The sequence below is a fragment of the Oreochromis niloticus genome, linkage group LG15, assembly GCF_001858045.2.
Source record: "Oreochromis niloticus isolate F11D_XX linkage group LG15, O_niloticus_UMD_NMBU, whole genome shotgun sequence".
NCBI classification, from domain to species: Eukaryota; Metazoa; Chordata; class Actinopteri; order Cichliformes; family Cichlidae; genus Oreochromis; species Oreochromis niloticus.
This window is the reverse complement of record NC_031980.2, coordinates 23932243-23954844: the sequence shown is the minus strand read 5'-3', so window position 1 is coordinate 23954844 and position 22602 is coordinate 23932243. Positions and strand designations below refer to the sequence as shown.

The window sequence follows — 22602 nt, the reverse complement described above, 5'->3', positions numbered from 1 at the left end:
AGTGCATTTAAATCAACACACTGGACGAGTTTTCACCTAAGTGCAAATAATGAAACTGAAATATTAGAAACCGGCCACCTCAACTCTGCTGCACGATGAGCATCCTAAAAATAAATGGGACACGCCGAGGTCGCATCATGACAGATACGCCTCAAATCAGAGTAAAAATAACCTTTACTACTTTTTATAACACTTTATAATAAACATGGGTAATAAAATATAAACCAAAGTCATTAAATATGCTTAAAAAAACCCAGAATGACAATAAATTAATATTTAGTTTTCATTCATATTGTTCAAATGTATTCTATCATGTTTCACACAGTGAACTTGTCGTGTCATTAGCGTGGTGCATAATTGTTCACATAAGTTGCATATATGTAATTCAAATATTTCCCAGGTCTGAGAAGCAAAGCGTAAAAGGACGAGCCGGGGAAGCTCCACTGCCTGCAGAAGTGTAGCAGAACACGGCCCACTGCTCTATTAATGTGTCACCTCATGTGTGACTCCCCTGATTAATAAAACATAAAGCTCATTTTGCAAATGACGGTCCTTATTGCAGTCAGAAAGGAGGATAGAGCGCGGCACGCTCACCAGCTAATGTTCTGTCAATCACGAGTCAGCCAATGAGTAGATGGTGGATAATCCTGCTTTTTTTAAAAACATAGTATGACCAAGATTCACAGATCAAACTTAATGATATATTCAGTATGGCCCAAAACGAGTGACTGACCCATGAACTCAGCAGGAAAGTGTTCACAGAGTTGGGGATAGAAACAAGTTTCTCACACCTGAAGCCTTTTATCCATGTCATATACCGTCTGTGAGTGTGCAAGCACAGCGGCAATGTTCATCTATTATATACAGTCTGTTTTTCCATAAACCTAGGCAAACAGCTTGAACTGAATGATTATTATTACACACAAACACTGGTTTAGCACTAATAACCCAGGAATTCCCACACACAGTCACAACAATTATTTTCACCTGAAAGTTAAAGGAAACCCAGAAAGCTAGCAAAAAATGTAAATCAAATGATGAGGAACTCATTCAGAAAAAAAATATGCTGTCACGAGCACAAGCCTCAGTCCCGGTGAAGCTGATATTAACACCACCAAAGCTCAGGATCCTCAGACAGGATCATATATCTGAGAGGTGAAGAAAGAGAGCCAGCACAAAAATAATCAGAAATATAGAAACACAGTTACATCTACAGTTTGGTTCACACTGAGATATTTTTTATTTATTATAGAAACATGGATTAAAAAGGAAAACATCCTTAACCATCAGCAGACCAGCCCATTAGCAGCTCCATATGACTAACAGAAGCCGCCATCAGCATATGGCTGATTACCACTACATTACATTAATGCCTGTTATGGAAAATACTTCTTATCATTTAGGGATGCCATATTTACCAAAAACAAAAGGTGCTCTTTAATGTGTAAACACATGCTCAGTAAAATGGATTTTACCACCATGGCGTCCTGACCATTATTTTTGCATAACAAACATAAACGTCCCAGGGCTATTTCGAAGAAGTGCAGTGACTTAGTAGTCTGAAGTTACAGTTTCCAAGGTCGGAGACTTTATACCCACATTATTAAATACGTCCGAATCACCTCGTTTAATCAAAGAAGCGTCGTTTGCCTTTATTCCAGTCTCCAGCGAGGAGGCTGACACACCTGCTCCTCAGCCTTTCAACTTCAATAACAAAGAGGTTCAGTATTTGGTTACAAGCTGAACATCTTTCAGAGTTTACATATTCAAACATGCCGATGGTAAAAGAGCCGCCAGTTGTTTGCTCATCTGAATAATGAATAAAAGTGGGAGAATGTGATATGATGTCAAACAACAGACCAGCTCTTCATGGTTAAATGACTGGAAAAACATCCTGATGCAGGACAGAGTAAAGGATGGAGTTACCACCATGCCGCCGGTTTCAATGTGGGCACCACAGAGAGGATGTTGCACTGTAGCGGTGGCAGTCGGGGTGTCTGAATCATTGGGGCGTAAATAAAGGTTGTGAAAACTCCTCTTTCCAGTGTGCAGCTGCTTTGAAGCAGACGAGCGTGGTTGTGTGGAGTTGAAGTAGATTTTTTTTTTTGTTTCCCCTGTGATGCAAAAAGCGTTTGATTAGGTCTGTCAGCCGAGCCTCGTTGTGAGACCTGAGTCACACCACAGCACGAGGTATTTTTAGTCCACAGACTGTTTTCTTTGCCCTGTCGAGACGTGCGCCTTTGTGGTATTTGTGCTTCTGGTTCGTTTCGGCTTTATGCAGCCACATTAGCAACAAATCAGAGCTGCGCTGTGTTGCAGACCACAAAGGCTGAACACTCAACAATGCCAGGGGCAAAACTGGGTGTGAGGGCAACTTTAGGGCACAGCTGGCGATCGCTGCTGTGCATTCCTGGATGCGTGTGCCGATTTTTTAAACTCTCACAAGGCAAAGTTATTAGCAAGTTTAAAGAAAACCCACTGATGTAGTTGGTCCAATCGCCCAACCCAACTGATGATAAGGTTTACTTGTGATCATGTGTGACCACTTCTGTTGTTTCTTTAGTAAGAAGACATTTTGCTGTGGACAAAATGTTATAAAACATTGAGTGAGGAGCCCATGCACCCAGGAGGGGGTTAGAAAGCACCCAGCCGAAGAAGCGCTTTAAGCATCTGACCGGGATGCCTCCCTAAGGTGCCATCCCAAAGTGGCCTCTTCAACCAGACCGAGGCCCCTGCCATGACACCCTGGAGAGAGAATATCTTTTGGCTGACAAGGGAAGGCCTCGACTCCTAGAAATTGAGAAAATTCATTTACTGTGTGAAAGACTCTGATCTCTCTCCTCACCCCAGCAATGATGCATCGGTCACACAGGTGTAGCAGAAGCTCCACCCGAGCCGTGCAGTAGTGTCCCGGCAGGTAAATAAAGCTCGTTAACCCAGCTCACACCCACCCACCTACACATGAAGCAGATGCTTTATGTTTATGCTGCACTGGAGTTTGCTGCAAGGCTGTACGCCAGCTATTTGGGGCTGGTTTCTCTATTTTTAATCTCAGTTTTGGAGAAGTCGGGGTTAGCGTTACAGGATTTGGAGTGTAAAATCAAAAACGTTTCTCAGTCTCTCCCTCACAAATAAAGAGAACAATGGATACATTTAAAGGTCAATCTAAAAACCATATTCTGAAACATCTGCACAAAGCGTGTCGTAAACCACCTTACAGCAGCATTAAAGTCGGTCTTTTATTCGGTCGAGTGATCAGAAATGAGTGGCTGAGCTCGCGCTGCAGCAGCTGTAGCTCTGAGGACGCTGCTCTTCACGGCAGCAGAGGAAGCGCTGTTCGAATCGACCTGCGGTCGTATGTGTGCCGACCCACTCTGCGCCGAGCCGACAAACAGCTGATTGTTGGATCTGCGTCGTTGCTCACTGAGAGCTCGCTGTCAGGACCGCTCGGCCAGGTCACGTGGTGAGCGCAGAGCCTGCGATGAATTCAGAGAACCCCCCGAGGGCAGACTGACAACAACAGAGGGGAGGAAATACAACTACACCATGATAGTTTCTTGATTTGAAACTTCCAGGGAAGATGCTGGAAATCTGAGGATACAAACAGCCAAAATGAAAAGCTTTCCTACAGAAGAGCCAATAACAATCCCTGTGAGGTATTCTTCAAAACACAGTGAACCACATATGAAGCAAATATTATGGCAGTGTGCACATAAAGTTGAACAGCCATTGTTTAGGTTCATTTGACCTTGTATACTGTGGTAAAGAGAGAGCCGAGCGTGAAGGTGAAACTGTTGATTTAACAGCCTATCTACATCCCCACCCTCGCCCACGAGCCACGGGTAGTTACAGGAAGCATACGGTCATGAATCTGCATCGGCCTGGTCTGTCCTCTGTGAGGCGTTACATCCATCCCCAACTGGGCGGAGATGCTGGACATGCTGCAAAGATTATGTCTCTCAGCTGGTTTATGAACACCTACACCACAGAAGAGCTGGAGATGGAGGCCGAGGAGAGGAAGGTCTGTTTAGACTGCTGCCCCATCGACCAGCAGAGAAGAGAAACTACTGCTAATTATCCAGTTGCACCGTTTAAAGCGTCATGATAAAAAAACAATCCAAACAGCTTTTAGACACCAGCAGCAGGAACAAGCAGGGCTGTTAGAGGCTTTAACATAAAAGTCCCGATCACCTAGAGACTGCAAAACAGTATGGCTCGGCATTTACTCCAATAGATTTATTTTTTAATATAAACTCATAAACTCAAGTCTCCATAATAAATTATATTACTTTCTTATAGGTAGCAGTACTTTTATTAATTAAACTGAGTTTTATGTGGGCCAGTAAAAGTCTGATCCACCGGCTTATATGGACATGGACAAAGGTTAATCAGCATAAGCCACCAAAAATAGATAATGGACAATATGTGTATATTTTTAGGCTGGCAGAATTGTAAAAGCGATTCAAAAACATTAGATTATGGTTATTCCCACACGCCGTTTTCTCCATGACATGAAGTAAGGGCTCCTGATTACATATCTAACTTTTTCGGCTTGTCCTGTTGCTATCTTCCTCTCTGGGAGATGATTAACACCAGCTGATGGGCTCGGGCTGCTCTCTAACTGTGCAGAAAATGACACCGCGTTTCGCCCTCTCACAGCGCCGCTGAACTTTGCACAGCTGATAACGGCCTTCGTCGGGTCGTCTTTACGGGCAGCCGTGAGGTTTTTCTCCTAACGAGCATCACATTTCCTTCTTCCATAAAACTGCAGGACGACATCGCTTCTGAGGACGTGATGCAACATTAGCAGCTCACTCACATCTTATGTATTTTTAAGGCTACTGATTAGTAAGAGCAACAAAGCCTGGGAGCAGTTTTACAGAGATAGTTTAGACTGGTCTGTGGGGTTAGACCAGTCTTAATTTAGCTCATAGATTAATGTGATGCAGGAGAGTCTGTTTCACATAACAAGGATTAGATAATTGTTAGTCTAAAACAATTAGATGCTCAAAGCACTTTCACACTCATTCACAGTTGATCTATGTCTAAGTGCTTTTGTCTTCCATTTGTCTCCCATTCACACACACATACACTCTCTCTGATTTTCAGTGTCCTTCCCTGGGATATTGTGATGACCCACTCCTGGCAACTTTGAAAACCTGGTGTGCATATCTTCTGTGTAATAGTATCACTAAAGAAGTTTTTGAATGGTTATTGAACTGATTTTTACTCTCAATCAACCCTTCCCCCCCACACAGAGGGTCTCAGAAAATATACTATAACGTAGTCAGATCAGTCACCTACACCTGATGGTGATAGGACCTCTTCCTGTACATCAGAGACTTAAATTGGTGCAATTTTGAAATTCAGACCATAACATATTTAATGCCGCTGATGCTCATTGAAAAAAGCTAAACAAAAAAACAGTTCTGTCTTTGGACTGTGTGCAATATTTATTTGGCATTGGCAATATTTAATTTAATGTGGGTAACACAGGTATGAGGGCTCAAAGATGTACAAAACTTTGAGTCTGCAGTAGCCAAGGTTGATGAAGGTTAAATCAGCTAATCAGGCGAAAGACCTTCGCTGATTTTTCCATTATTCAGTGATTAAAAGGAAACCAAACAATCATTCGTGCACAGCCATCTTTCCACTTTCTGCTGCCTAAATCAAACACCAAAGCTATCTCGCACTAACTGATCAAACCAATCCTGATGTGATCTAAACTTTCTTTTTGTGTTAAGTTTTGTTTATTTAAAAAGTCCTCGCTGTTACAGCAGAGTGCACACATGAAAGTTACCCAGCATTCTTTGAAGCAGTTCACCGGCTGCAGCCGCACCCACGAGAAACATTGGTCTGAAAAGGGCGTTGTCAGCAGGTGAGTCCTTTCAGAAAGCAACGTGACCTTCCCTGACACACACACACACACAGATTTGTACTTCTGTACTTTCAATTTCTTAATCCCAAACCAAACCTTAAAACAATTTCTGAAAAACTCTTTTGAAGCGGTCCTCACTGTCCACACAAAAGTTCCCACTATAGGCAATTAAAAGTGAACTGAGTCCTCACAAAGGTGGTAATATAGGTCAACACACACACACACACACACACACACACACACAGAAACTATTCAGTTTCGTGAATAAAAACTAATATTTGTATTGGTTCACATACAGTACTTTTATCTGATCCTGTGCTCTGCCTCTACACTGTGACATAAATTAGAGACACACCCCTAATAGACTGCTGCTGTAGTACAGTACGCTCAGGCAGTGAACTTTATTGTTCAAGAAGTAAATCCTCTTCCTCAGTAAAAATCTTTTAAATTAGCAAATTCAACCATCCAAAAATGTTCAGGAATATGAGGAATGCTCTGTTATCCTTTTTTTAAAACTCAGAAACATTACAGCTGGTCTCAAAGAGCATGTCTGTCCCTTGTATGACCTGCTCGGAGCTGCTTCTCTGCAATTTCAGCCGACGTCTGGGCTTTCTGAAGTGCTGATCTTTTATAAACATTTTGTAATCCAGATTAAAGATTGACAGGAGTCATCCTCCTCAAGTTGAAGTCTAACCCCAATAAAAAGTGTCACAAGAAGCTAAAAAGTTGCACATTAGTCAAAGAGCCGGCTCGCTCTGAGCAGTGACAGCACTGAAAATACTAAAGCCACCCCCCAACTAATCAACAACCACTGATCAGTGGGCTATATTGGTCACTGTGCAAGTGTACTCTTTATAAGGTTGCAGAAACCTGCAATCAGCTGAGATTGAAGAAGTCACTTGGATGATGAAACATTTCTCCCACTGAAAACGCTTCGTCCAGATGAACAGAATCAACTTCTTGGATGTTACCAAATAGATTAGCAGCATCCATCAAATCCAACCCTCTACTGTCATTTTTGGCTCTAAAAAGATGGCCATGGCCAAACGCCAAACTAGGCTGAAGAAGTCATCTGGATGAGTGACTAAATGTTTCTTCCAGTGAAAACGTTATGTTGAGATAAACAGAATCAACTTTCCACAAATGTCCACAATCCAAAGCGTGATGTCATGGTAGTTTAGTCCTAGGGCTGGGTGATATGGCCTAAAATTCATATCGCGATATAATTTGAAGCATGTGCGATAACGATATATATCACGATATATTCTTTTCTTCTGTATAACGCATTTTCCAAACTATAAGGCACACTTAAAATCCTTTAATTTTCTCAAAAATCGAGAGTGTGCCTTATGTATGAATTCTGGTTGTGCTCACTGACCTTGAACCGATTTTGGCGTGCAGAAATCTGTTAAAAAATGTTTTAGTACAACTTTGGTAAGCCTGCTGATGGACTGCTTGATGGATTGTCAGAGCATTACGGCTGCCGTAGTGAGGAGTAATCTGGGTCCAAAACTCCATTCCCTTCAGGTCCCAAAGTCAAACGAACACTGAGAGTTAAAAACAGTCTAAATTCTTTCATCTTTAATTAAATCATCAGCGTTGCTGCTTTATCGGGTGTAACAATTACGTTTAACATCCATGCATCCATGAAAACAGAATTTATTAAATTTAACGGAGTTAGAAGTTAACAGGAAGTTAGCTCGCTAGTTTATACCTAAACATTTCATACCATGTTCTGACAGAGATTTTTGAAACTAATTAAAACGTACAGCTCTGCTACCACTTCCAACATAGGTGAAGACAGAAAACTAAACAGCAGTGGCGTTTGCAGGGTTACCGAAGTTGGACTACCTGGTATATAATGTTGTGCTACGTGATTGCTAGCGACACAGCTATGTTAGCATAACATTAGCACAGTGAAGCTGGAGGATGAACGTCAACTTTTTTTCCACTCGATAAAAGTTAACGTGAGGGATTCTGGTGGTCAGGGACAAATGCAATTGCATAGCAGGATGCTATACACGGGCCAAACTTCAGTCAGGAGAACATAATTTACTGATGATAATGGTTGTAGCCGCTGTGATACTTTCTACCAAAACAGGCGCAGCTTGATGACATCATCAACATGCGCTATCGCGATATAGTCAAAATCTCTATCGTTGGCCAAATCTATATCGTTTCTATCGTATATCGTTTATATCGCCCACCCCTATTTAGTCCACATGTTAAAAGAAGGCCATCTGGATTCTAACTGATAAGTGACTTTAGCAGGACGTACCTCAAATGATTCAGTCCATTTGGCCTTGTTTTAACTACCCTTGATCTATCCTAAGCTCAAACTAGTAGTCTTAGTTGCCTTTACTTCACCAAACCTGCTAAAAAGTTTAGTTTTTTATTGTTTAAATCCTTATTAAGAACAACATAAACATGGAAACTGCAGCCCAATTCAAAATGTCTGTAGCAGTATCTTATCATGGAAGCCTCTGTAGTCATGAAACCCACGACTGGAGCTTTCACTTCCAGAAATTGTCCCAACAGATAAAATACTCAAAGTGAGTCTTGAGTGTGCTTCCTGTCACTCCGAAACACTTCTGTGACCTCCCTGGCAGTCTTTTCCTCCATGCTGTCACTTCCTGGCTGCAGATTATTGAATGAGGCTGAAAGACGGTGATATCAGGCAAACAACTCACATTTTAAAAAATAAAGTAAAAGATAGGAAGTCCCCGGCTCCACAGAGACTCTGAGACCAAAAGACAAGAGCTGCTTCAGCTTATTTAGCCAAGAGCATCCTGGAACATAAACACACATGATACTCATATGTGTTTGCATAAAGAAAAAAAAACACCTGAAAACTGGTTTCTCCTGACTGTGGACGACATACAGTTACATAACACATCTCATAGCAACAAAGTGTGGAGGTCCATTGGAGAGCATATCCCACACGGCTGAGAGCAACCAGCCCAGGTTCAAGTCCTTTGCCACATGTTCTCCCCTCTCTATTTCCTCCACTTTCCTGTCAGGCTTCTCTGTCCCTGTCAAAAATAAAGCCATAAAAAGGCCAAAATTATTATATATATATATATAAAAAGATAACATCAGCCAACTTTAACGATATGAAACACTCAACAAATTAGCATTTACTCAGAAATGTTAGCTGTAATTCGACCATAATCCTTATTTGCAAGCTAGCATTAGACAGTATTAGCTAATAAATACAGGTCGTTACATAAATGTAACGCCCTCCCATTACTGCTCCAGTTTAGCCCCAACTCTGACCATAGTACTGTTTGACCTGGACGGGCAACACCAGGTAAAACAGACTCCCTTTAAGCTAATCTTGGCTAACAAAATAAAAAACAGCTGAACCAATGTTTTTTTTTTCTTTTCTGTTTTTGTCCTCATTATAAATTTATTTCTATGGTTTCTCATTTAAATCTGTCCAGGGGATTCAAAACAAGGCGGACGAGGCCTCATTTTTAAATTCTGTGACACTAACCAAAAGACCTCAGAGGAGATTCATAGATGTGGTGAAGCAGGACATGCAAACGGTTAAACAGAGTGAAACAGAGGCAGATGGTCCACTGTGGTGACCCCTAAAGGGAGCAGTCAAAAGAAGATGACAAAAAAAAACAAACAAACAAAAAAAAAACAAAAGAGAAAAAGCTTCACATTCATTCAGATGCAGCTTTAAAGTTTACATTACATCCGAAAACAGACCAAAAAGCAGCAGTTAGAAGTACAAGGTCCAGAGCTGTGAAACCCTGGCAACAGCTAGCGCCAGTATTCCTGAGTCATTTAGATATTTAAGTGCTAAAGAGAGGCGGATTAATTCAGGTCAAAGTCCTCCTGGAGTGGAGCCACACAAACCTCATGAGCAGTGTGACAAACCAGAGCAAGGAAACGCCGCATCAGAGGAAGAAACGGTGCACACATACACCTCTGCTCTCCGTGCTCAAGTCAACAGCAGTGCTCTTTGAGTACTGACGGCAAGAAGAAAAACACGCTCAGCTTTTTACAATCTATCACTTTCAACAGATTCCTTTAAAGCTTAATAATATCCAACAACACCAGCTGTGTGCTTAAAACACAGTAACATGTCAAAGCAGCCAGCCTCCCTGGAAAAATACCCAGAATTCAAACATCAGAGCTGCCTGTCAGAGCGGAGAAAAGGCCTCCGTTAACAGCAGGCCTTCGTATTCAAAGGTCACCGTCAGCAGACAAATGGCTGCCCTCGCTGTTGCTGTGGTTACAGCCCCCACCACCATAATTGCGTGCTGATGGCCCGGGTGCATTTGCATGTTGACACATGACACAGCGATTCAGTCGCAGCTGAGCCACGGAGAGAGAGGAAGGGAGAGAGCGACTGAGAGTACAGGTGATTAAAGCAAACGGCAGCCGCTAAAAATAAACGTGTCTAAAATAAACTGAAAATTAAAAATAGTTTGTCCTGACATAAAAGTACAACTTTCAATTCAATTCAATTTTATTTATATAGCGCCAAATCACAACAAAAGTCGCCTCAAGGCGCGTTATATACAGAGAAAAACCCAACAATCATATGACCCCCTATGAGCAAGCACTTTGGCGACAGTGGGAAGGAAAAACTCCCTTTTAACACCCGCACAGGTCATGTGACACCTTTTTCTGCTGGAGTGCCGGCACCATCCTCCGACACTCTGCAAAGAAACAGAATAAATTGTTTTTAGCTTTAATCCTGCGGAAAATTGCAGCTCATTGAGCAGTATTCACTGCAAATGAGCTAATAAAGGCAGATTTAATGATGTTTAACGCTTTACTTTGAGAGTTTTACGTCTGTCACCTTGTTTGTTCAGGTTTCAACAACTAAACATGAAGTCTTGTCACTGTTCTTTATTTATCACAACCTGCCTTTTATTTTTACTTCTTATCCTATTTGGTATTTTAATACTCTGTTAAATTTACTGGTTTATATAGACTCAATATCTCCTGTACACATTTTTAAAAAAAAAACCATAAAAACAAAATCATTTATTTGTGAGGCTTTTATTGTGAAATTTTCTTCCTGTTAAAACAGAGTTTGTCCTTCCCACTGTTGCCAAGAGCTTGCTCAAAGGTGAGTCAGATAAAGCTGACTAATGTATATGAACTTGTGATTAAACTGGTTTAGAAATTAGCCACAGCTCTGGTTCTTAAACCCACCACACTACATTTCAGTACTCAAAAAAATTTAAAAAACGAGCATGGGATTACCTTTTTTGTGTTTTCAGAATTTAAATATTTTGATTAAACATTGTATGTGCTTTCTGACTCCATGTGAGTTCAAAGAGCCCCCTACACAACACATGGTGCACCCACTTTGATTGGGCGTCATCATCAGCACCACAGATATGAGTCAGGAGGGACCTTCTGCACCTCCAACAGATCAGAACCAACAGGAATAAAGAATTACTCAGATCAGGTCAAAAAGGAGCCAGTGCACTACTGGAGCTAACATGCAGTGGATAGTGTTGTATTTACTGATTATAATATGACCAAGAAAATACAAAAACCACCATGTTTTCGGTCAAATTAGAAACCTGGCAGGAAACAGCAATTGAGTCATTCTATTTATTCATGTATAAAATATAATCATTATTTTGGACACTAAAGTAGCCTAGCTGTTTAGAGGTTAAGGTAAAGTGGCTTTGAGTTTAAATTTCTCATTGAAATAATCAGCACTTAAAAACAGTATTTCACCAATAAATGACCCACAACTAAAAGCTCCAAAGACTTCCAGATTAAGTGGAAACGGGCAGGTCGCTGATCTGAAGTATGCGCATAAACATATTAACTAAATAAACCAGAATTTCCCTTTAAAATTACACAAAGAAGAGCAGGCAAATGTTGGAGCTTTTGAAGTTTTTGGAGTCGGAAGGAAATCCGACCCAACTGCAGGAAAAAAAAGCAAAGGTTCATGGGTATATCAAGAGACAGATGTTGACATCTGATAGCCAGTTGTTATGTTTGGGGAAAAAAAAAAAAGACTGGCAAAGCAGACGACGTGAGAAACGGAGTCAGGACAAGAATTGGGAGCCATTTATTGTGTTTATTTTGCATTACTGAATTCCTCTTATCTACTTTAGCTCTCAGCTTCAGGGTTCTTATCTTAAAAGATCTAGAAACAGGTTTGTTGTTAGCTCCGAGGAAAACACGAGTCCACGAGGCTTCTGTTTACAACTCCTGCTTCGCTTGTGTGATCCATCAAAACACACCACGGTCGGCATGTAGCAGGTTTCAGGTCCCTCAGAGACTCAAAAAAAAAAAAAAAAACCCAACCCAACCCTGGGGCAAGGCAGACAGCGTGTAAGCCGACACTCTTCATCGCCATCAACAAGCGATGTGGTCTGCTCGGTGTGGCGTGACTAATTCAGCTCATATTCCCCTTATTTCAAAGGCTGATGGAAGGAAGTGGAGTCCCACCACTGTCACTACCACCACCATTAATATATCTCCATCAGAAACAAGATATGTATGAACGCTGCTGCTCCATCATCATCAGCTGCTGCTGCTGCAGGCTGGAGAGGTTTGTCATGCTTCGGGAAGTCGTGTTTGTATGTAACGTGGCTTTTGGAGTGTTATCTGAGCCAATCAGTGAGGAGGTCCGGAGTCAGGATGTGTGCCCGCCGCACAGTATAAACAGCAGACACAGTAGAGACAGTAGACACAGGGTCTTCCACAGAGTTTGATCATATTTTTAGCACCTAATCTCTCTGAAAGGAATAAGTAAAAAATGCACAGTTTCTGACAAACAGCTAACTTTGAACGACCTCGCCTGTCAGACAGACACTATGAACTACAAACTGCTTCATTCTCAGATCCTCCAACTCTTTAACCGGAATCCTCCCTTTGCTGGATCTGGCAATGCAATAAAGAAACTGAAGCATTAATGAAATAAAGTGAGCAGCACGTGGAGCACAGGTGAAGTTCAATACTGTCAGCCCAACTATGATAAGAGAGGCTTGAGACTAAATGACATCGAGAATCGCCACAACAGCGACCTGACCACCGCGTCTGGAGGGAGACGAGACGGGACCGACCGGGGCGAGCCAGTTTTGACCAGCTGTGCTTTAAAAATAAGACCACAGGAATAAAAAATAAAAATGTAAAGTAAATATGCTTTTCCAGCCCAGCCAAAGAAAGTCTACTTGTGGGAAACTAACAATCAGGTTTTTTGCATTATAAAAGCAACCCGTCACTTTGAGGTGATGGCATCAGCGCTCTCACCTCCAATTCACCTCGAATGCAGTGACGTCAAGCACTGTCACACTGAATTGCAGGTGCTTTGCTTTGCTCACAGTGCCACACATTTCAGCAATTTTAAAAGCATGTTTCAATTATTGGGCGCTGTGATCAGCGGGTTCACACAGCACTGAAATACAGTGCTCATTTTGACTGATTCCTGAGTCTTTTCTTACTTAGGTAAGTGGCAGGTACATCTCTAGTCAGCATCCTTAAACAAGGTTATAGTTATTATAGTGAAGCAACTGTCCAAACATGAGTTCTGACTGTGCCTCAAACTTCTAACCATGAAATAAGCTGTCGGATTTGTAAAATACACAGAGCTGAGGTGATGACGAGGCAGAAAGAACAGAGCAGAAAAAGAAAAGAAAGCAACCGAAACAAAGACCGAACAGAAATTCCAGCCATGCTGGAGTTTGACCAAACACAATCTGAAGTAAGACAAGGCGAGGTAAGACTTTTAGATAAGCTCAGAGTGTAGAAATTCCCTCCATTCCCTACAGCATTTAGGGAAGGAAGTTCCTCAAATTTCTATAGGAAAAATAAAAGGAACTTTACATAATAGCTTCCCGTAACACTTAGGTTATCTTAAAGGTCTGATTGGTGGTAAATCTGCACAACTTTTCAACATATGTGCACCATTTACCAACAGCTGTTAAAAAGTTAAAAGCGCCCAAATGGTGACGTGTCAGCCTGTGTTCTTACTTCCTTACACTCGAGGCTAATACATCCTGAGATTCTGCACGTTCTAAATGTTTCAGGATATTCCAGGGATTCCTGGACTGGGCAAAGGACAACTTCATTCCTTCCTATCCTCCCACCTCTCCAACTGCTTCCTCCACAGGGTGACAATGCAAGGAAAACACAACACAGCACGAGAGGTGTTTACTGACAGAAACTACACCCAGCATGAACATTTAAACCCAGCCTGCCGCTGAAGCCGTATCATGTCCTGAATCCTCGGCCTCCTCGTGTCTACGAGAGAACTTAAAGTGGATAAAGATGCACATAAACAGCTTATCGCGAATAAGACACTTGACCAAGAGCCATAGCCCAGAGGATGGAAGCTCTGCAGCCAGAAATCAACTTTATCCAGAGAGACTCTTTCTACTTAAGAGCAAGGCCTGAAGGAAGCAACATGTCATCCAACTAATCCAATAACCAGGCATAACTTTATTTACACAGCACCTTTGGAAGAACACAGATAACAAAGCGCTTTGACAGACTAGCAAAAGCAGAAATTCAAACAGAAAGCTGAACAGGGACAGACGAGCTGTGAACAATTAGAAAAAAGAAGAAGCAGAACTATACAGCTTTTCTGATGTTTGGCTCAAAGGTTATGGCAGACTGCGTCTGAACAAAAAAAAATCTCTTTAAGTTGTATTGGGCTGCTTTAGAATGTGTAATCAGGTCACAGTTTAAGAAATGTCCTGTGTCACTGAGAATATAGTTAACATGCATATTCAAACTGCAGAAAGATCATCATCTTCAATGGTTTTCAACCCACAAAAAGAGAGAATACTACGTGATTCCATGTTCTGTAGTCTCCATATGAGTTTCTGCCATCAGGCAGACAATTCAGACTCAGCAGTGCAAACTGATCTTTCTATCAGGTTTAACAATGCCTTTCTTCTTGCCAAGAATATATTGATACAACCACAGGTTGCACTGCAAGGTAATTCCAGTCTGAGTGATGCCTCCTTCTTGTTTGTTTAGTATTTAAATCTGTCTGCTGGTGCTGTGTGTCCATACGTGTTCAGGGTTGTAGCTTTGGAGTCCAAGTCAGACTTCCCCATGGGGACAAAACAGTATCCATCTACCAATCATTAAACAATTTACTTACCTATTAACCTAATGACCCATCCATCCTCCAACCAACCTAATCATCTATCTGCCTACCTACCAAGATATCCATCTACACCGACATACCTGCTAACCTATCATCTACCTACCCAGCTATCTACATATACATCTATCCATCTACCTACATACCAACGTATCTATCCATCTATCAGCCTACCTACCTACCTACATATGTACCTGTCTACCTACTTTACCCACCCATCAAAATGTTTCCTAGATTTCTGGATGCTAAGGGGCCTGGGACAGTTTCAGAACACTTGTATATAACTTCTGATTTTGAGGTTGTTAACTGAAGAACATTTTGTGCCATCCAGCTGTTGATATTGGTTACACATCTAGATAAGAAGCTAGTCTTCCACTGGACATGTTTAAAAGCAGAAGGTGGTCAAGAGGACCTTGATCCATGAACTTCCTGCATTTTCCTGAAGGGAAGGGCAACTCACTTTACAACAAGTGTCATTTCCTGTTGTGACATAATGAAATTATACAGCAATCTGGCCATAAAAGAAAAGTCAAAGTCCCTTCGAAAATCAGGAGGTTCCTGCTGAAGAGGCCTCCACCCAAACTAAAGCCATACTATAACCTCAGAGCTCTATTCTAAGAGGACCTGAGTCATTGAAAACTTCACTCATGAACAAATATGCAATGTGGGGCATCAAAAATCGAATAAAATATGAGTAATTCACACAGTTTTCTGCATTTGGGGTCATAATCATTTCCACAACAGTGATTTCAAAGCAGCTCCAGGCCAACAACAACGAGCTCAGGAAACGCACAATAAAGGCTGAGTACTCTTATATAATCATGCAACACAGATAAAACCAGAGCAAAGCCTGGGCTCGTTCTGCATCCTGACTTTCCCGAAGATGCCACATTATCTTCCATCATCGCTCAAGTAATAATATCACAAAGGCCGACCCCACCGCCCACTCTGCCTTTTTTTCTTATGCAAAGCATGTCCATTGATGATTCCTCCCAGGCTCAGCAGCAGTGTGCTGAGTATGCATTGTGCAGGCCGCAGCCGTGCTCGTGTTGTGAGATGTGACATATCGGTGCTGCAACACCAAAGCCTCCCGTGTCATGTACGCACCACTGAGCCGGCCTCTTTCCCCTTTTACCTCCCTCTAACGTAACAAGGCTTGTGATAAATGTTCTAACGCGATCTCACGCCGGGCCGAACCTCGTTCAAAAAAAGGTGACATGTTGAATCGCCTTGCCTTTCACGCACGCACACTGGATATGAACAATGAGTCATCGTTTTTTATAATCCGAGAGACACCTGTTTTCATTCGGCAGGTGTATAAAATTTCCAAGAAAATAATCCAACTTTTTGATCTTGCTGTTTCATCTTCTTACACTGAGTCCTGCCACCAGAACCCCCCCATCGGGTGGTAATGGCAGCGCATTAAAAAGTTGGAAGCTGTATTGAAATAAAGTGAGGCACAGCAGTTGTTGTGTAAGCCGAATTTAAGAGAGGGTCCTAATTATTCGGTATATGCATTGCAGACTGTAATTTTCGTACATCCCTCCTTTGGTCGTTACATAAACTTTAAATGGCCAGGTTTTTGAAGGTAGTGTGGCATCAACTCCTATCAACAAAGCTACACAAACCCAAGCATATTAACTCATTGTAAAAAAAAATTAAAATAAAAAATAAAGATGGTGGATGCTGTTAGGGGAAAACTGCGCTAAATTCCAGTGGACTCGGTAGTTCCTCCGCAGGTTTTAGCCCAGTGTCGACGGTTTTCGTCCCCGGTGTCTGGACAGCCTCCCCGGGTTGCTGGTTGCTAGCACCGGGACGCTGCTCCTCCTGTAGCCCGTCAGCTAGCTAACATCCCAGGCTTGTAAAGATAAAACCTCCCCGGTGCACGCCGGTACGACCTACCTGCTCTCAGAGGAAACTCCCGGGACTCCTCAGCTTGTGTTATAGAAGCAGAGTTTTTAAAAAAAGAAATTTCCAGAAAAACAAGCGCTCGTACTAGCTGCACAGTGCCGGGTGTCTCCAGATGATCCGCTCCGGCAACCTGGCCCACGCTCTCCCCGCCCAGCAGCCTCCGACTCCCGCAGCAATCCTGGGAAACTGGCCCCGTGACGTCACAGGCTGTGCCAATAATCTCCGACGGAGGGGTGCGTCCTGCAGGGGCGCTGTCCGGAGTGGAGGGCTTCTTTTAAACATCATAGTTTCATTTTTTATGCTAAAAAGAAAAGCAAAGTATTCTACAATTTCTGTCCCCCCCACTCCCCATTAATTTGAAAATAAACACTAAGACACACATTTATTGTGTAAACTTTGTAAAAAAAAAAAAAAAGCTATGAAAAAACATTTCTAAAATAAGTTATAAATCCACTTTTTCCTGTTTTGATTATGTTGACATGCGTCTCTTATCGTGAAACCATTTTTTTTTTTAAAAAACATCGACATATTTAAAAGAAACCAAATAAGCAAAATAAGATAAATTCTATTTCTACACTTATCCTCAACACTCCATTACATTCCACATTACATTACATCTTTTCTAAGACACTAATATCAGACCGATTTGCCACCATAAATATAAAACAAACATCACACATGTTCATTAAAAACATGCAAAATATTATTTAAACGACATTTCTGTGGTCCTGAGTTTGTTTGTTTCTTTTGTTTGGTTTTTGACACATTTAATCTACAAATACAAGTAATATTTGCATTCAGCCACGTTAACTTGTGCAATCCTCTTACTCTAATTTTAACCCGGTTCCCATTACATTTTTAATAAAATAATCACAAATGTGTTTCTTAGATTGAGGGGGGGGGGCAAATCTGCTGACTTTGTGAAAGTTTAAATTTGAGCAAAGATTTGCAAATAAATGCAAAAAAATTAACAAAAAATGTGTGACCATTGAAAAATTGTTAAATGTAATTTTTATTAAATTTTATCTGAAATTGAATATTTAATATGAGGATGACCTTCTGGCCAATGGCCAAGAGTTTATTAAAGAACATTTTTTAAATCTGGTGCATTTGTAACAGGGTTTCACACAGAAACTAAATTATCTCATAAAAAGTGTCCTTTTAATGTCTGACTTAGGAAATGAAATGTTGTTGGTGCTGTATTATTTATTTTTTGCAAATACATAACAGAAAATTAAAAAACTATATTATAAATTATACCCCTTAGAGGTGTTTGCGTTTTAAACAAGAGTGTGAAAAACACAAGATCCCAGGAAGGAATCAACGTTCTGAGCACGAAGTCTGCTCTTGTTTGTGTACATTGTAAAAAAGAAGTGGACTGAAGACGGAGCCCTGAGGGTCCCCCAGCCTGTATTTAAAGATGGATTTAGCCACGTGACATCACTTACTGGTCTGGTTTCTACTGGTCGTATAACTCCAAAACAGAGGTCCAGCTCAGTGTTTTAAATTAGCTAGGTGAGGTGCAGCATCCAAATGGATGGCTCATAATAATTATTCATCCTTGTTAGAGATTTTATGGAGAGGGGAAACTACTCATTGTACTAACTAATTACTGTGGAAAGTAAAAATCACAGTGACTTGGTGCTCACTAAAATGAGTTCAGAAAATTCATAATTATTCATCTCATAAATCACGACACACTGCTCCCCGCTACATAAACTGCCTTTACAAGTTTAAAGAATAGCTATTGGTAGTACTGGCCTGATATTTACTTGGTACTAGATCAATACCCAAATTCGCAGTATGGCACAGCACTGGTGACTCTGGTCCAGCTTTTACTCTCTGTGAGGACGCACTAGCCTTTAGACTCAGCCTCATGTGGCCGTTAGAAGAACTGCAGTTTTTTGGCTTCATTGTTTCTGGCATGTTAGCAGGAAGCTCATTTTCATGAGTAAAACCACTCTCCAAACTGGGACTCACAGAATCATCTGAGACAAATCAGGAAAATCAGCAGAAGCTCTGACACGAATAAATCTAAAGTCCCACAGAGGCTGTAGAAAAAATCATCTCCACTCTTTACACGTTCAGATGTGTGTGTGTGACTCTGAGGAAGGATTAATGGGGATAATGTCAAAGACGACAACAATGGTGCTAATCTGTCTGCTGCCACACTCACAGCACACGACTCTCGGATGGAATACAGTAAAATACAGATGATCATTAATCAATCAGGTCATATCAATGAAGCTGTAAGCACCAGGTGAGATGCAGATGTTGCCTCAGTTGTCACAGGTGGTTGAGATGCTTGTAGAGTTTGTGCTTTGGTTTGACGGGGAGTGCTGAGAGGACGCTTCTCGTCGCACTAATCAGCTCGAGTCAAAGTTGATCTGTGATTTAAAGATGAGCCAAAATCTTCTGTGACGCGTTTTCTTTGTTCTGGACTGAATTTTTCACTTCATCAATAAAAAATAATTGAATAAAAACTGAGAAAAACTGACAATGTTACAAAAAAGGAAAAAAATAAATAAATATACGAAATAGTGTTTTTATTTCTGAACACTGGTCACAAAAAAATCTTACATTTCAAACGTCTTATGCTGATTGTGTGTTTTTGTGTCCCTTCAGCATTTCTCAGCATTTGGTGATTTCTTTGTGCTCGGTTTGTGTTGTTTTGGAGTCAGTGCGTGTATTGCTTTGCTGTTGTTGTTTTGTGTCTTCGAATTGCTTCGTGATGTTTCCAAATGTTTGTTTTTGTTATGTTTTTTTTTATCCTTTCAGTAGCGTGTCTATTTCATGTGTTTTTGTGGTGATGTGTTTTAATCGTTTGTTTCACGTGCATTTATAGGAGTGTTTTGTTGTTGTTTTTGCTGTCATTGTGTCTTTTGGTAATTTTGTGTTGGTTTGTAGTTTTTGTCTACAATCTTGTTTCTCTGTTGCTTTGTAGGCGTTTTATGTCCTTTTCTTTTGCTCTGTCCATTCAAAGGTGTTTTTCTCTTTTAAGATTATTTTTGTCCTCTTAAAATTGTTATTTGTTTTTTTTTAGGTAAATGTGTGCTGCTTTCGTGTGGTTTTATGTCTTCTGTATTACTTTGCATACACTTGTTTTTGCCTACTCATTGCATGCAGATGCTCGAGTCTTTTTTTTTTTGTATTACACAAAACTACTATTTCTGGTAGTTTTGTGTCTTTGTCATTACTGATGTCTCTTTGTAGATCCTTTGTGTATTTGTGTTCTTTTTGTGTCTCTTTGAAGTGTTTTTGTTCTTGTTGTGGTTTGTGTCTATTTACGGTATTTGCCGTCTCCTGTGGTGCTTTCTTTTCTCTTTGATGTAGATCTCAAGATGAGTCCTGGGGTGTCCCGGGTTTCCTGGCGTGCCGGCTTGGATTTCCTCCGGGTACTCCGGCTTCCTACCACAGTCGTGTCTGTTTGGTGTGTATGCAAAGTGGATCAAACATTTCAGGACACAGAACAAAAAGATGTGTGAAAAGTGCTTTGAGTGATCACTAAGAGCAGAAAAGCATCTGATGAGGTCATATGATGTATTCAGTCTGTGTCAGTCAGAAACGCTAGACTCGGGTGTACGAGGCTTTATTTCAACGAGCTGTTGTGCTCCCCCCCCCCCTCGCCCGCCTGCCTTGCATCTCCTTTTCCACTGGTGCATGTTCATAATAAACATGGTTTAAAGCTTGAAATAATAAGACTGTATGTACAAGATCAGGCTGTTAGAGCAGCTGGAGAAAACCTTGCCTGAGTGGCTGCTCTTGATTTAAAACTCTGGAAAGAAGCCAGAAAGTAAACCAGGTGCTGGTTTTATCTTCTTAAAGACAATCATTATGAGGGCTTCGGCTTCCATCAACACTTAAAACACTTAATTTATATTTAATGCTTGGATGCTGTCAAGGCTTCATGGTAAGTGGAAGGACAAAACACCGCAGAGGAGTCATGAATGTTTTAGTGTCTGTAATGGGACGCTGGTTAGAAAACTGAAAGCTGAGAGCAGCACTTCAAACAAACCACCTGATACAGCAGGAGACCTTCAACAAACTGAACTTGCTTCATGTTGATCACTGCGAGGAGCCACACCTGAGTGAGGACACACAGCAGGTCCAGATGTTTCTGCTCACTGGCACATAAAACTAAAAGAATCAAACAGCTGGTTAGACATCTTTCAGGACTTTCTAGTATGGTGACGGGACCGGCTCGGTTTGCCTGTCTGCATGGATGTGTTTTTATGTGACGTGGGGCTTGATCCAACTAAGAAGTGAACATCTGGAGTTGACTCTGGTTCAGAGGTAATATCTGGAAGTACTCTTTACTGTTCCACGATTGGTCGAAACTGGACATCTCACATCTTTTAAGAACGCCGCCTGCTAAAAAACACATTATATAAAATAAAGTCACCAGCAGGACTGAACAGAGCAAATTAGAAAGAACCTACAGCTGGATAATTACTACAGTGATTAATTTGGTTCAATGGATTTAACACTAGATGATGCAGCTGCAGTGAGCAACCCCGGTGGTCGTGGGAAAAGACGTTATACTCCATTTCAGAAGGCTGAGATTATCAGCCAAGAGCCTTTGTCACAGCCCAACTGCCTCTGAGCATCAGAGGCCTGACATGGAGACGTCCACCTGCCAGACTTGTGTGAAATACTGAAGATGAATTCAAAATTTGGATTTTTTGGGAGTGAACTAAATTATTCCTGAGGAACAACCAGGCACTGTTAACACCAGACTTACTGTGAAGCATGGGGGTGATAGCATTATATGTGGGGTTGCTTCTCAGGTTCACAGATTGGTCTGGTATGAATGGAACAAATTAATGCAGGTTCATACAGAGACGTTCAAAGCCCTCTCGGCATCTAGGGGGCCCAGATGAAACAGCCAGGACTGAAGCAGCTCCTTAATCGGCTAGTTCAGCAGTGTCTAGAGCAGGGGTGGCCAACTCCAGGCCTCGAGAGCCGGTGTCCTGCAGCTTTTGGATGTGTCCTTGATCCATGACAGCTGATTTAAATGGCTAAAGTACCTCCTCAACATTTCTTGAAGTTATCCAGAGGCCTGCTAATGATCTAATCATTTGATTCAGGTGTGTTGACTCAGGGTGATATCTAAAACCTGCAGGACACCGGCTCTCGAGGACTGGAGTTTGCCACCCCTGGTCTAGAGTTTACCAGCAAACCGTGAGCGTTGGTGGCTTCAGACGCCTCATCTGGAGGATTTTCATTCAACTCTTAACAAATTCTCAGATTTTAATTTATAGTAGAGGAAATAATTAGTGACCATGCAATTTGCATCATTAAAACAAATACCTGCACAAATGTAAATATTCAAAACAGTGCGCCTGCAGACTGTAACAGGACATTATCCTTTTTGCTGGTCCAGGAACAATCTAACATGAAGAGGGGGTAAAGTGTGTGCCAGCTCTTTTTGAAATTTGGAGCAAACGCAAACAAAATGTGCAGGTCAAGGAAGACATTCGGGTAGATGGATGAGGTCACAGAAAACTCCAAACATTGGTGAAAACAAAATTCAGAGCAAAATGACGCAGAGATCAGTCGATGTTTGACAGACCTGCTTCATTTCACTTATATCAATAGCACGTAACTGGGAGGATATTTTCTTGCTACACCCCTCCCACATCATGCTCAAACCAACACTCCACCTGAAGGTGGAGCACGGGTCACCTGACTGGCGGTCCGCACTGTGACG

The 22602-nt window shown here is 41.5% G+C and overlaps 1 protein-coding gene across 10 annotated transcripts in view; it reads right to left on the bottom strand.

Annotated features, from left to right (window-relative positions):
• The window catches only part of myo6a (myosin VIa), a 142105-nt gene extending 124988 nt beyond the window's left edge, over nt 1–17117 (bottom strand). For 7 of the 10 annotated variants that reach the window (XM_013272213.3, XM_013272218.3, XM_013272220.3 and 4 more), the window contains exon 1: nt 16884–17117. The gene's annotated coding sequence lies outside the window, so the exon portion shown is untranslated. The remainder of the gene's footprint in view (nt 1–16883) is intronic. The other 3 variants (XM_013272216.3, XM_013272215.3, XM_013272221.3) reach the window with 3 other exon arrangements.
• Between the last annotated feature and the right edge of the window lie 5485 nt (nt 17118–22602).